The following is a 15,839-nucleotide window of genomic DNA, read 5'->3' as shown; positions in this document are numbered from 1 at the left end:
TGTGACTCAAAATTAACAATTACACTCATTGTGACTATGTGAATCTTTGTCATTAACTAAAAATGAATGAGATTTTGACAAAAGTTTTTTTTTGAGGATCAAGTCTATCAGTGACTAAGTGAATAACAATTTTGTCAATATCGCGCGAAAGTCTGTCAATGACAATCTCAGCACTGCCATCAACTTCTCATGTGTCTTTAAAATGCGCTGGAATAACATTTCTTACTAAATGTATATCGTCTTCTTCTTTGGCTCAGGCATGGTCTTGCTTTATAGCTGTGCATTTACCACCTGAGCTATGGGAGGCCCAACCTTATCCTTAGTTGCTATGAAGTCTTTAAAACTTCATTGAAAATTCCAGAACTTATCCAAATATTTCCGGAAGCCCTTTAATTTTCTTCCAATTTCTTCACCTTCATAAAAGTTCACTGAAATTCATGGAAATCATGGAATTCCTAGAAATTAAAATAACCATGCCATATGTCATCCTCATCATATATCATAAATCAATGCATATTCCCAAAAACAGTTCACCGAACAGTTCCCACTTAATCCCCTGCAGGTCTCGTAGGTACCCACATATTACATTTCGTTCTGTATGCACACTATTCGAAGCTCGTCGCAAACATCAATCTTCCGCCTTCCTGTGTTGTGTTGCTTCTCCCATGTTTGCTTGTGCCAATCCCGGCCCCTGCTGAAGGCCTACTGGAAGAGACAGCCTCAGACAAACAAAACTTCGCGTCGTCCGTCGCACCACGACGAAAATGCCACGGCAGAAAGCATGATGTTCCACTGAATGCTTCCATGTTCAGCGGTGCGTTCCCTTCAATCTACGAGACCGCGACCGACCGGTCCAGTCCGAGTGCAGGTTCGCAAGGAATAACATCATCAGCAACAGTGGCAACTCCAGCAGCGGTATGGTAGCATTTTTATTGTACTGGAGTTATGCATAACTGTCTGCCCTCTGTCAACTCCGTACTACCTGATAGGTTGATAGGCGGCCGGCAGTGCTGGGGATAGTGTTGTTAACTTTTCATGGAGTTCGAAACCGCGGATAGGTAAATTTGTTTCCACAGCATTGATTATCGCTAAATAATCTAATGATTATTTCCCAAAACCGTCATTCCTAGAGTAAAAAAAAAATCCCTGAAAATCTGGAAAATCTGTAGGAAATCCAAAAACCCGTACACTTGACCACACTGGCCGGAGAATGCAGTAAGCCCGTGAGCGAGGGTGTATCATTGAGCTCCGCTTTGTGCTCCCGTTCGTGAGAGCATCGCTCACGCTTTCAAGCGAGAAGCGAATCGATCAAGAGCGAAAGTCGATCATCGGAGAGAACGAGCGTCGGTCGGTCGAAGGGATTGTGAGTGGGAGAGAGAGAGAGAGCCGTGGCGCTTAAGTCCATCGCATAGGGACGTTAAGTCAGTCCAGCTTAAACCGTGCACGTGAGTGGAAGTGTTTTGTGCGTGATTTGATAGTTTCATTGCGAGCAAGAACTGCGGACGGAGATGTTGTTGACAAACGGTTACGGTGCTGCCTGATGACGACGAAGAGGACGCGTCCGGTCGGTTGTTGAACAGCGTCAGCATTGTTCGGAATTTTTAGTGCTATTACGACGAGGAGACGGAGCAGACAAGAATAACAAGAAGACAAATCGAAGAAAAGTGCTGATAGTACACTGTTGTGATTAGTTGCGGGTCGTACTGTGTAGTGATATTGGGAACAGAACTTGGCTGGCTCGGTTCTAGCGGATGAATGGCGGCATCTTTATCAGTAGTTGGAGTTGTGCGACTTGTGGGTTTGTGATTTTTTTTATAAATTTGCATGAGTGCCTAAGAAGAAATAGTGGCTGTGGTTTGCTATTTTTGGATTGAATCAGGCGAAGAGCGAATGCCATGTCGTTTGAAGTGAAGCTTAACGAAATTGCGTGATTTGTGAGACAACCGAAAAGAGCTGCTGTTGGTAGTGATTTGATGTGTAGAAACGAATTCTTTTTTTTTTCAACAAAGAGCATTTTTGGAGCAATAAGAAAGTTTAAATGAGATAATGCACCGGAAATAATTGGTCTGTGAAGCAAAACAAAAAAAAAAGTGGTGTTCAGGAAGATCTGTGAAAAGTTGCGAAAACGGTCTTTCTTTGACAGTGAGAGTGGTGCAATCAAAGCGTAAATTGAGCGAAACCAAACAACCAACGAAAGCAAAACAAAACGAAAAAGTTGTGAATTTCAAGAAGAAATTGTTATGAAGTGGTCGGATCTGGCCGCGAATGTGCAACTGTCATAAAATGATTTAACGAACAAATTGTTTCGCTTATTACTCACGGAAGGAGCAACACAACGAAGATCGAGAAACAATCATAAAGAAAAGACGCTACGGCGGTGGATAGAGGAGATAACCTTTTGGATTAAATACATTTGCGATCTGAACCGAGCGACTGACAGCTTCCAAAGGTGAGTAATTGAATACGAATTGCAGATGAGGGTTGGAATCTAATTGATATTCGCTTCGGGGGAGTACTGGAACAGCAGTAGCAATGCGAATATTTCTGCTAGATCCATTGGGGGTTGGACATTGACAGATTGACAGATTCATATGCTTACCTGATTCTCCATCGGCATTCCGGATTGATTCAGCCACTTAAAAATAGGTAATGAATGATTAACACTTGTTGTTCTTCCGAGAATCCAATTCAAGCAGCAAGTGAATGAGCGGGAACGTGACATCAGCTCGGTTGCGTCAAACAGCGAGCTAACGATGTCACCGAATGTCGTAGCCTGCTCTGATCTACCCGGCCCTTCCGAGAATACTTTGTGGTTGTTCTTCTCTATCGGAATTCGAATTTTTAATTGCTCGGAATTCTTAACCCCACACCCGAAATATATTCAACCGCGTAATTTATGTCTAATTTATTCGTGAGCCCGAAGAGAACAACCGAATGAGAGAGAGAGAGAGAGAGGCGAACGAAGAGAGCGAACTACCTTCGGTCAAGTCGTCTCTCATCTTCGCGTTACGCATCGTTTGCTTTGTAGGTGAAGCGCTAGAACCTCCGGCAGGCGGGCGGATGTTACGCTCTAGCTGGCACGCAGGCCCTATGGATCCACTAGCTTCTTACGGCGCGCTGATGGTGCTTTGATTGGCACGAAGAGGGGGGATCAAGAATTCGCTCTTAATCTTTGACCTCGCATGCCCTCGTCGCCCCTAACAATAGAGGAATCCAAATGGGGAATAGGGCTACCATTGGTATCGTTTTGACATCTTCTTCTTACTTGGCTTTATTACGACCCCACTGGGACTTTACGTCCGCTCTTAACTTAGTGTTCTTTGAGCACTTCAACAGCTGTTAATTGAGAGCTTTCTAAGTCTGTACGATTTTTGCAGTCTTAGTATTATTGTGTTGCAAGCTGAGAAACGTTTCAACTCGAAAAAAAAACTCCTAGACCGGACCGGGAATCGAACCCAGCCGCCTCCAGCATGACCTTGCTTTATAGCTGTACCTTTACCGATGGAGCTAAGGGAGGCCCATTTCGTTTGAACATGCGATCGTCTTCTGGGCAACCGAGGGCATTGGCTACTCGTACGCGTGAAAAATGAAGCAGGGCCAAACAAAAATGGTAAACACACAGACCCCGACTAAGAAGCAGGGAAACAACACAAGGCCTTAATCAGGCGCGGACGCTCTGAAGATCTGTTATTTCCGAGTACCCAGACTTGTACTTTTTTTTTTCACAACGAAAGAGAAGTTTGGGGGAGAGCAAAAGTAGAGAGCTCTAATTGACTGGTGCACCCGAAAGCGCAGAAGTTGGCCTCCGGATTGGAAGAGTAGAGTGCGTTCTTTGAAGAAGACCTTCTCCGGACCACCGGTTAAAAAGCGATGATGGATTTTTTTCTCTCATCGCTCAAAGATCGGTAGTTATTGGGTTTTTGTTTTTGGGCAGTTCTTGCACTGTTTCAGCGCTGCCGAGTCAGGCTGGCCAGATGTTTGACTTGGCGGGTTGATTGAGCGTGAACGGACTGCTAACTGGATCGGGGTTCTTGTTGATTGATGCAGGTTCAGTGGCCGATTGATTTGGGAGTGATAGGCAGGGCGATTCCAAGGAGTTGAGTGAAGTTCTGAGAACTTATTTGGTATCAAAAGTGATTTAATTTGTTGGCATCAATCGTTTTGAATTCTGTACATTAACAGTATTTCCATCGTTTGCAAAGCAAACAGTCGATTATCACTTATTCCATAACTTTCAAGAGCTGTTTTATGGCACCAAATCTTTTTTGGTCATAAAATTGAATCAACTGAAATCTTCTTAAACACAATGCCCGCTGCTGTCACTTCAACCGAGGTTGAGGATTGGTTTGATTTATGGTCGCCGTTCGGCACTGGCCAGCCGCAATCATCCTTTGGAGTAAATGAGCGTGCGTTGCAAAAAAGCATATTTGCCGGTGGGAATAAATGTATGTATGCAAATACAAAATTGAATGTTAAATATGTGCTTTAGGTTCCAATTTTCCCCGCCAATGGATGGAGCTGTCTGTTAAACGTCAACGGTTCTATTCTCCATTTAACGAAGGTTTTCTCTAACCCCTTTAAGAAAGGCGACGATCATCGGCGAAAACAATGTTTAACGAATTGAATTAATCCATCCAGAAGAAAAGGCGGCTACTGCTGACGCTGAATTTATGTGCATATTAAAGCGTAAACGTTTTCAGAATATGAATAATTAATTCGGCGTTCCATTCCGTGCGTACAGGAATATGTAAACAGCACTTTGTTGTATTAAAGCTCCTCCGATGAAGAAAGAACGAACGAACGGGGTTTGGCGCAGTGATTTGCTTATTATGAAGATGGCACCCGGGAGAATTGCCAACGGCAGCAGACATGGCTGCGGCTGCTGCTGCTGACTCTAAGTCATGTAAATGATGTTTTGAATTTATGATCGCACTTTAGAGAAAGGGCTGGAGGTGGGTTGAAGTTAAATAACAGGATCTAAACTCACACTTGGGGTGCGAACTGACTAGGTGCGATGGACTAGGAGGAATATGATTAGAGGGCTTGTGGCTGTGGTTGTCAGGAAGTGATTTGAACTACATTTTCTATTTCAAAACATCCGGCATCAATTTCTGTTAAAACGGATCATCAATGCAAAAGGAACATCAGAAATTGTTCGAAGTTTATGATCAATTGCTGATCTATTCTCGCTTATGTTGAAGTATTCAACACAAATGAAGGATAAGTAAATTCATACCCTTCGACAATGTACCTCTCTGACCTCGGATAAGCCACGAGTATACGGCCCAACTCCTATTAGACTTAGAAATAAGTGAATTTTGCTACAAACAATGAACAACGAATTATCAGCTCCGTAAAGCTAACGCGATTGAGCCTTCCAAATAGACGAACTAGAAAACAAAACACAATTAAATTCAGTTTAGGCACAGGGATGCGTCATAAATTCGAGAGGAGTAGGCTGTGCGTCCGTACGGCCGTGACGTTTGTTTTCTTTGTCGCGTTTGAAAATTTGGAAAAATTAAAAATTAAAATTGATGTGAGATAGTTTGTCTCGTAATTGGAGCACATTTTCCGCGATTCGAAATTCCAGTGACCTGTGTTATATTGATACTTGGGTGCTGATCCGGTTAACAACTACCATAGATGGACCTGGATTCGATTGCCCGGTTCTGGGTCGCCACCAAAGCCGAGATTCAAGAAGTTATTTTCACGAGCAGCTCAATTCCTGGCGCAAATGGCCAATCATCAGCAACGGAAGATCTTCCATTCGGAACACCGCGAGTGCACGTACATCGACGGTCTGCAAGACCTACAATATCGCTCAGCTTGTTCCTGGGGCTGCTGGGGCTGGGGCTGGGGCTCCCAGTTGACGAGCAACCCAAAATTGGGGTATTCGATTTACACAGATTTGAGTTCACCAGAACGATCTCGATCAACATGTAAAAAAGGCATACAATCCAAACGTAAACAATGCATTTAAACATCAATTGTTCACGAATTACAACTCGCCTACACAAACTAAACTTTCTCTAACATGCTGGTGTTGGTTTGCCAGCATGAGTCTAGATTCACGAGAAATCGACGTTTAAAGTAATTGGACCTTTTCACATGGTGTTCAAGCTACTAGCTCCTTCTTCCATCATACGCCAAAACAAGCATGATAAAGTTGAGGGCAAAGAACAAACGTGACTGCTCTTGCTGAGTGACGGGTTCACTAAAATTTATAGCGAATTTCCAGTTCCAACCCGTGTGAACCCGAGCTTATTGTCAGCGCAAACCTCAACCCGAGCCAGGTTGCAAAAAACAAACGTTAACACTGACGTTTGAAAGGCAACAAGCAGACCCAATCTTGATACCCGATCCAGGTTGGAACTGAATCAAAAACAAATTCGCTATTAGTAAACCGAAGCTGTGCAAAACGATAGACCCATTGCGTTTTTTTTTCATAAAAATTAATCAGTAAATAAGATCCAGATAGTTTAGATGATGAGTTAACAGATAAAATGACAGATTTTGGTGGTACACGGTACATGAAACAACTCTAAATTGAGTACGATTCACGTTTTCTCGGCTTTAACGCTTCTGTAGTGAGCATTTAGCCAGCTCCCAACTTAAAACAATCATCTAGAATTACATATTATTTGTTTTGGACGAATTTTTTTTTTGAAGTAGGATTAAGTCTTTCGACATCATATTAGGGGTGCAATTTCAAAAAACAAAATCGACCGCGTTACGAAAAGTGGTTAGGTTTTGACCACTTATAACTCAGTCAATAGCGGATGGATATTAATTATAAACAAGCCAATCGATTGGAATGTCATCTACAAATCCGCTTAAATGAACACTTTATCAATTTTCAATAGGTCACTATTGAAAATTGCACGAATATGCAACTGTTGCTATAATAATGAAAATTATCACTGATTGACTGCGAGAAGCGCTTTCCCTAACACAGATTTCAAAATCGAATCCACTCCGGTCTCACCGCGTGTGGTGAGTGGCGTTGTAGATTGTTCTCCAGTACACGACGAAAGGCTGCCCACAAGCGTGAACTGCAGCTCACTGAGCGGTCCGTTTGCCTGTGCTGAAAGAATTGCTGTCCCGTGCTAAAAGAATTTTTCAAACGAAGGCCAGCTCTACGAGCAGACCATACGGGAACATTGCTTACGGCGGCTACAATCTGCTCGTTCGGTAAATTTATGGGCTTGATAAAGCTGCTTGTTGAGCCGCTTATAATGTTTGTTAACGAGGTTGTACTTCCTCTTCGATGCCTCCGTTCGAAGATTACAAAATTTCTTCAAGGCAGCTCGTTTGGATGACTTCAGTCGCTTGATTCGGTGGTAGGACCAAGGAGGGTTTCTAGATATGGGTGCCGATCGCATAGACGACAATATTCGAGAAAACAGAAGAGGCAGCATTCGCGTCACGATTTCGGAGTTCATCGTCCCAGCTGATGTTTTCGAAAAAGTTTGCCATTTTCTCGAAGTCAGTCTTTCGGTAGTCATACGATACGCTATCCACGGTGACCCGAAAAGTGCAAGCCTGATATAAGATAACTGCAGAGGTGAATGGTGTCTACAACGTTTAAATAGTGGTGCGGGTGCCTCTTGGACCGAGCAATTAGAGGGGAGTTCACGACTTAGGAAACATAGATCAAGCAGTCTATGATTTTCATTGCAGATCCCGTTCCGTTGCAGAAGATCAGCAGTATTGTAGCAATCTAGGAGAGATGCTACTAGAGGTGTAATGTATGAGCCATTAGAGCGAGGATGAAAGAACCCTGCTTCATTCGATGACCAATTGACTGAAGCAAGATAGAAATCACCAACAACCACGATCTCGTCAGTCGCAAAAGACAGCTTCAACGTGTGAAATGCAATGCCTTATACATTCTGTAAAGCTGGGTTTAGACAGGGCAAGTCAATTGATCAACTCAGTTGAATTCAACTGACTTGAACGCGAATTGAACGTGTAAACCATGCGATTCAACTGACTTGATCAACTCACTTGAATTGAAAAAAGTTGAACCAGGCTCAACTTTTCAAGCCAATTTAATTCAACTGAGTTGATCATTTGACTTGACCCAGCTTAAGAGTAGTTGTAGTTGAATGTGTCTGGGCATCGAATTGAAAACATTTATTCCTTTAGAAAGTCAAGAAATGTGATGTTCTTATTTCATTCGCAGTTCTAGTATTATATCTATGAAAGTCATTTCCTCTTTCTATTCGACCAAACAAAAATCGAGGTGGCAATCCGTTAACTACTTTAACAATCAACACCATATTTAGTCAAATATACAATACTTGGCTTCACCGAAAACCATTTCAAAGTGTCCAGCATCCAAGTTGAGGAAGACAATCTGTTACATCTCTAAATTAAACGAATTATTTTAGTTTGCAAGCGCTGTAATCTCGATATTTGTGTTGCATTAACCAATATAAAATGGAAGGGCAAAAGTTTAAATGATCAGAGATGATAGATTTTTATAGCTCATTAAATCATTTTTCAATGGACATAGATTTCCATACTTCTTGGCAATTTTCTTGATGACATTGTGAATGTGACAGTTGAACTGAAGTTTGCCATCAATAATCACGGTAAGATATTAAATCTCCCAAACGCGATAAATAACCTCATCATCAATTACAACGGAGACGTTTACTCGATTCGGCGAAATTACCGTGAATTTATTTTTACTAATATTAATCCTAATTGCCTATTTTTCAACCATCTTAGCTTAGAGAATGCAAATCTTCATTCAAGTGTAAAACGGCATAGTCTGCATCCTTAGCTGCAATGAAAAACGCAGCATCACCTGCAAAAAGATTAATGTCGCAAAATCGTGAAATACGTCGCAAGTCATTACTATACATAATAAATAAGAGGGGCTCTAATACACTGGGGCACTCCAAAGTTATGGGAGTTTTTATTACTTACCGCCAACTGAACAGCGTCATCTGCGTGAAAAATAGCCTTGACTAAATGATAAGTTTATGCTTGATACCTCAAATTAAATAGTCTAAATACACTGACACCTCCGTTTACGAAGTCTTTTTTTTTAAGCAGTATTCAATTTACGTCCCTCTTTTTCAGAGGCGACGCGTGCCTCATTTGCTTACCTGTGCACCAAAATCTGTTCGTTACTGTTTACCACCACATATTAGTTTTTGTTTTATTTTTCAATGCTCCATTAATTCGAGGGACGTATTCTCAATTCCAGACCAACAATTGAAAAGGCCTCAACTCCATTTTGTAAACAAACCCGATTGTGGATTAGGATTGCGAATGTAGGTTTCGGTTCCCGTGAAAATGGCCTTACAAGGTTTGTTTACAAAATGGAGCTGTCGCCATTTCAATTGTTGGTCTTGAATTACTATATTAATCACTACCTAGCGTAACATTTGAAGAGCCTATCATCTCGAGTAAACAAAACTTGTATCGCCCTTTTCGCGCCAACCGAAGTAGGAGGAATCGCAAAACTTAACTAATGCTCGTTTTTATCACAAGGCTAACTCTTCCGACTGAAGTTTAATAAACAATATCCGTTAAACACTTCCGAAAACATTTTTTGATACAAAACAGTGTCAAAATCTAGAGAAAATTCATGAAGTCCCCTTGGTAGCAATCCTGAATTAATCAACTCTTTATTCATTAGAACAATACTATCAGAATGAACCAGGGGAAGCTCATAGGCTCTTTCCATGCACCATCAATGTAGAGTGCGCTAGCCAATTTTTAAAGAAATGTCATCCAATCCATTTGTTTACATCATAATGACGATTTTCAAAACTCAAAAAAATGTACATTTTATTGCACAACTTGCAAATTTCCATCGGGAATGGTTGTATTTTTTGATCATCTACAGATCTGAACTGATTTCCAGCTGAAATAACCACACATTAAAAATCCGGAAGAACATAACCGCTGGGACAATTTTAAAAATCTTAATTTTTCTCATCAAAAATATATGGAAGCACCAGCCGGATCACTGCAAACCCGATACAGAAAACAAAATATTCCACGTGGATGATGATTTCAAGCACCTGCGGAGGATAAATTAATCAAGAAAGTTGAAAATATTGCCCTCACGGTGAAAATTTCCACCCTCATCATTGTTTTGAGGGTTCCCCTAATAACCGCCAGAGGCTGAAATGATCGCTTAGTTTCTTTTGGATTCGCCTATAAGTTTTGACAGGCGCATCGGCGCAACCATCGGTAATTGAGAAATTTGCAACTCACAAGAGAGTGCGAGCGAGCTTTTAAGCAAACCCCACACGCATCAATATATTGACTCGAAGGGGAATTATTGACGATAATATTGATGATGTGAATTCAGAAATATTGTCAATCTCGATGTATTGACGTCAATATAGAATGTATTGACAATACGATTATTGTCAATAAAAGCAATCGTGTAGGGTCCACTTTACGCTTAATTTCACCATTACTCTCTTTGCCTGCAATCAGATATCCAAGTGCAGAGTGAGAAATGCACGCTTTAGGCATCCATACATCTCAAATTTTCTTCTAATTTAAACTCACACATTCAAACCAGTCTGCAAGCATGATACACGTTCAAAGCGTATCAGACTGCTGTTTCCGTGTTGTTCCCGTTTGACGCGAGACTGCTGAAAGTTTCAATTACAACTAGTTATGTAAACCGCCATGTATTGTGGAAAATTTGTGGTATGTTTCAAGAGGTGATAGAAGGGCTGCTTGGCTTACATCAGGCATTTGACCATTCACAAACTTGCCACCCGCCTCCTAAAAAACGAGTTTTGTCATGGTAGTGAAATCGACATGCTAAGAAATCAATGCATTAGGGATTAGGCAGGCCATCCGAACTGAATTTAATCTTTTTTTTTAAGTAAATCAAGGTCGAAGATTTAATTGAGCCACAATATAAAATAGTGTATTCATGGTCACTTGTGGTCTGGAGTAAAGAAGTACAGCTATAATGTGACCATAAAATCTATAAAAAATCTAAATACATTTATTTTTTATTATGTACACCTGTGTCGTGCACAGGTTGCACATGTGGACGCGACGCCACTGCTCTTTTTACGAAGTAAATTCCAAATAACGAGTTTTTTTTTGCTTTTTTGAGAATCTGGGGAAAATTGTGAAATACCCCACAATATGGGTATTTTTGGAATCGTAGTGACATGTAGGAACCGAAAATCCATGCCTGACGCCATTTTGAAATCCAAGATGGCGGTATTCGGTTCCCGACAAACTGGAAAATACTGTCAGTACCCCACAATATGGGTATTTTTGGAATCAGGATGACGTATAGGAACTGGAAATCTATGTCTGACGCCATTTTGAAATCCAAGATGGTGGCATACGGTTTCAGAAAACCTGGAAAATAATGTCAAATGCCCCACAATATGTATGTTAATTAGTGCAGTCGCGTACTCGCAATACGGGAAAATTTTCCAAAGATCCACGATAATTAAATGCAACTAGATTGCATAGTAAACAACCTATAAAAAAAACAGCAAAACCACCGCAAGCTACAAGGATTCATTCCGCACCCACGCAGCATAACTGAAAACCCCCTTTCGATCCATTGAATATCGATTTCAGTTTGCAGATTTCCATCCTCCACACGCCAGCTCTACAACAGGAACTAGGACAGGGAGCACGAGCGGTGTGGGATGCAATCTGGTTCATTGGTAAACAACTCCAGCTCAAAATAACCCCGGCTAGTGCGTCCTGCATCCTGCTTCGGAGCCTTCGCAGGGAAAGCTGATCCTGATGGATGAGTTTGATTGGATTTCGATCGGGCAGGGAGGAAGGAGAGGGTGTAAGGAATTTTCAAAACCGGAGGTCGTCGTCGAAGTGACGATAATGGTGTGCGGTGATCGAGATAATTGCTGGTGACGACGTCGATTAGAAAGACGATGGTGGTGGTCCGCCTTATTGTGTTTGTGTCTCTCTGTGTCGTTTTGTGGAGGCAGAAGGAGGATGAGTGAGAATGAGGCGAGAAAGAGTTCTCGCTGTTTGTGAGGCTATTTTTCGAAGGAAGTCGGCCGAAACGGATGCTGGCAGAGTGGGTAAGCCGATTAGCAAGTGGATTATAAATGGTTCCCCCCGTCGTATTATGACGATGATGATGATGACGATCACGCTTGTCGTACCCGAGGCTGAGGAGATATCTCTTCCAGTTGAAGGAAATAATTAGCTTCCTTTATCTGTTTGAAATGAACTGAGGATTCAGGGCAGGAGATATATGAAACTCGTGATAAAATAGATACTGCGGAAAATGGGATTCTTTCAAGCGGAAAACGCCCTTTTTTGAGCTTCCAATTATCGACATAATGATGGTCTCATTGTTTGAATTATAAACCACGGATCATTGACCGTTTGCTGGCCCTTCCAGTTCACACGTAATCGTTCATAATTTATTCATAATTGATCGTAAACTGATTTTCGAGCAGTACTTTCGTATAATTGCATTGATCTTTGTTAAACGCCTAGTTGAACCGACTAATCACCCCGAGCAACCCTTTTGCCACTCATTATCGTAATTGTTGTTCAACTCTCCCAGAAGAGTCATCGTCTTTAAGCGCCCACCCAAAGATGCTATTTAGCCACTAACAATAGAAAACCCGAATTGGAAAAATACCCTTCCAACTAGTTAGAAAAACCGACTCATTCACTTTCGCTCAGACACCAGACGCAACTGTTTAACTGAAAAATTACCACCAATTTCGACAGTCTCCAGTGAGAGTCGTCTAATGGTCATTTTTCCAAACGTCGCCTTCGGTTGAACCTTCCTCTAAAAATAGAGTTTGGAGTTCGACCCGTGTGCACTCACACCAGCAGAATCCAAAAAGAAACCAAACAGGCAAGAGGAATGTTTTAATAATTACCTTTGTTTTCCTCTATTTTCTTAGATAATTGATCTCTGCGCCACCACCGTCCGATTAAATTCGATTGTCGGTGTCCGTGCTGGGCTTAGGTTGTTCTGGATGCTGTGGGAGTGATTCACCCATACCCATCGTCAGTCAAGCAAATAGTCGGACGAGAGTCGAAGATTAAAGAATTCGACCTGGAAGTTGGATTGGACTGGGATTGGAAGAATTTTAGAACCAATGATTCGGATAATTGCCCCCTGCCTTTTCGTTTTCGGTGTGCTCGAGAGCAATTTGGAAATTCTTTCCAAATCGGTACCGGCTTCGTCCGGGGGGCGTCCGTGTCTTCGGATGGGGGGGTCAAGAACTGCTGGCTTTCGTGAGCACGTGGAGAGTGAGATTCAAATTCGAAGCGAAAAAAATCAAATCTTATCCGATTGTTTTGGAAATGTAGACCGAGGATGGTGGACCTTGAAAATGGGAGTACGCGAAGCGTGAATGGGTTTCTGAAAGGATTTGCACTGCGAGGGAAAAAAAAAGATGATTCAAATTAGGTATCAAAACGACGAGGCACCACTAGAGTAGGTGCGTCGTGTCATTAGCTCGGGTTATTGCAGCCGTTCGTTCGTAATGAGCTTCTGAGTGCGAGTGCGCTAGGCTTGTTAGAGTCAATTGGAGCTGGTGGTCTAATTTGCTCGATGATAATCCGGTTGGCGCGAAAAGAGCGAATAATGAGCTAAATGTAAAGTGCCAGCCAGCTCGTTAGGTCGCCGAAAGCCGGGCAAGGTCGTCCAAAGCTAGTGGATCAGTATGGAATTTGACGAAAACATGTTTGATCAAGTGGCTCAATCATTAATTTGAGAATTATCACTCCGGAGTCCGTGTTGCGTCGGACAAATTCTGACTAAAGGCCCGTTTAGACTATCTGATTTCTTGGTTTGATTTTCACCGCCGCCATAATGAAAAATCTGCTCGAATTTACTTTCGACACACTTTGTCGAACCCCCCCTGTTTGCTGCTGTTCACACTGCTTGCACATGTCGAAAGAACCGTCAATTTCAAAGATCATCATGAATTACCGGAAAATTGCTCAACCTTCGGCAGACGTATTTGCATTTATTGTTTTAAATAAAATAAGAAGGAGAAGGTGAACTTTGTGGAGCAGGAAATGGTTGCTCAGGAGGAACACCGGCCGGGATCTGGCTCATCTTGTCCTTCAAGAGTTGCGATATGAAGGGAAGCCAGGATGTCAATACCAACTTTCGACAAGCTACTGGGAAAAGTTCTCTATGATGAGATCTACATGATTCCTTGAATTCTGAAAATTTCTGTTAAGAACTCAATTCTGCATATTTCTTTGTAGACCTTCGGACGTCCCTGAAGTTTTGTTTCTGTTCTCTGGTAAAATATCTTTAAAGATCAACAAACTTTGCTGAAGATCTGTAGTTCTACAGATTTCTTTGAAGTTCTATGCGTTCTTCAAGTTCTGCAAATTGTCCTAAAAATCTACAAAGATCCTGAATCCCTGCAGATTTGAGATCCTTAAAGATCAACAATTATCTCTGATGTTCACAAAATTACTAATAATCTACGAACTTCTCCACAGTTCTGTAATTTTCTCTGTTTCATGGTTCAATGAATATCTGCAAATATCTCTGAACATCTACACATTTTCCTAAAGAACTAAAGAAATAACAGAGGGAATCCAACTAAAATTCCTATTCCTACACAAAACACAAGCTCCTGCTGCAGTTAAAAAATAAGATTTATTATATAAGACTACGAAGTACTACGTCATCATTGCGTACAACCCCATAGGGCTGTCCCTTGTAGTTTTTTCAAAGTTCTTTAGCTTTGTACTCAAGCTCTACGAACTTTTCGGATGTTGAATAATTTTTCAGTAGATCTCCAAACTTCTGTGAAATACTTTATTTTTCACTGTAGATTCTTGGACTTGCCTGAAGTTATGCGAATTTCCCTAAGGATTTGTAAAATTTCGCTTATAGTTTTACAAATTGATCTGAAAATATTTTAGCTTGCTTGAAGTTTTGAAAATTTCTTAGAACATTTACTTGAAGATCAATCTCTCTTGTGAATTTTTTTTTAAGAATTTCTGCAAGTTTTTTTTTTAATTTGTAGTTCTGTTCTCAAGATCTACGAACTACCCTGAAACTTAACAAATTTCTCAGTAGATCTCCGAACCGCTCTGAAGCTCTAAAACAATTCTTAGTAGGCTCTCAGATCTGCTGTCTGGCATGCTTATTCCCGGGACTGTTGCGCAAATTCCAAGATCTTTCAAAACTCTGGAAATTTCTCACCTACCTTCAACTGGAACAACAGCTTTCGATGTGAATCTATCCGCTGCACAATGTAACGCCGAATAGCTGACTGCTGGCTTCAAGTTTCATGAGCGTCCTACACTGTCTTAATCTTACTCTAGTTAACCTTTAACATCACCAAAACTGTCGGAACTTTGAGAGCTCTATTAACTCATGAAGCTCTTCTGCAATTCACTATACTTTTCCATTTTCACATTTCCACAAGCTCCAGGAGCTAACTGCAATTTGAGAGTTTTTGTATGTCGAGACTCCTAGAATTTGTGACTTTAAGCTACTTTAATTTTCCATACAAAACGATACTTTCAGATCACTCGTAACTCCAAAAACCTGACGATGATTTGAAGAATTTCTGGCACCCAATTTACGTATTCTCGTCAATCTATGCAGCGTCCGCACTTCTTTTAGCAATTTCCAAGCGTCACAAACAAATACGTCGTGTTTGATTGTTTAAATTTATCTGCTGCATGCTATTCTATCCATTCCAATCGCCAGAGTTGTCTAAAACGTCTTTACAATGCTCCAAACTTCTCAGATGAGTGTGACTATTATTGGTAGCCTCTTTTTCTTCGGCTCCCTTCCCATTTGAACTGCTGTTCTAAAATTATCGGCAACTCGAAATCAGCCGCATTTTGTAGTTCGG

At 41.3% G+C, this 15,839-nt stretch overlaps 1 protein-coding gene across 1 annotated transcript in view; it reads left to right on the top strand.

The window, feature by feature from the left end:
* Positions 1–1,437: 1,437 nt before the first annotated feature.
* rau (RA domain-containing protein rau) overlaps positions 1,438–15,839 on the top strand; it is a 111,842-nt gene continuing 97,440 nt past the window's right edge. Inside the window, exon 1 of the mRNA XM_065224910.1 lies at positions 1,438–2,449. The gene's annotated coding sequence lies outside the window, so the exon portion shown is untranslated. The remainder of the gene's footprint in view (positions 2,450–15,839) is intronic.

This window comes from Ochlerotatus camptorhynchus, unplaced genomic scaffold (genome assembly GCF_037179485.1).
Source record: "Ochlerotatus camptorhynchus isolate MF236.1 unplaced genomic scaffold, CSIRO-AGI_Acam_v1.1 ptg000217l, whole genome shotgun sequence".
Taxonomy (NCBI): domain Eukaryota; kingdom Metazoa; phylum Arthropoda; class Insecta; order Diptera; family Culicidae; genus Ochlerotatus; species Ochlerotatus camptorhynchus.
This window is presented reverse-complemented; position numbering and strand designations above follow the sequence as displayed.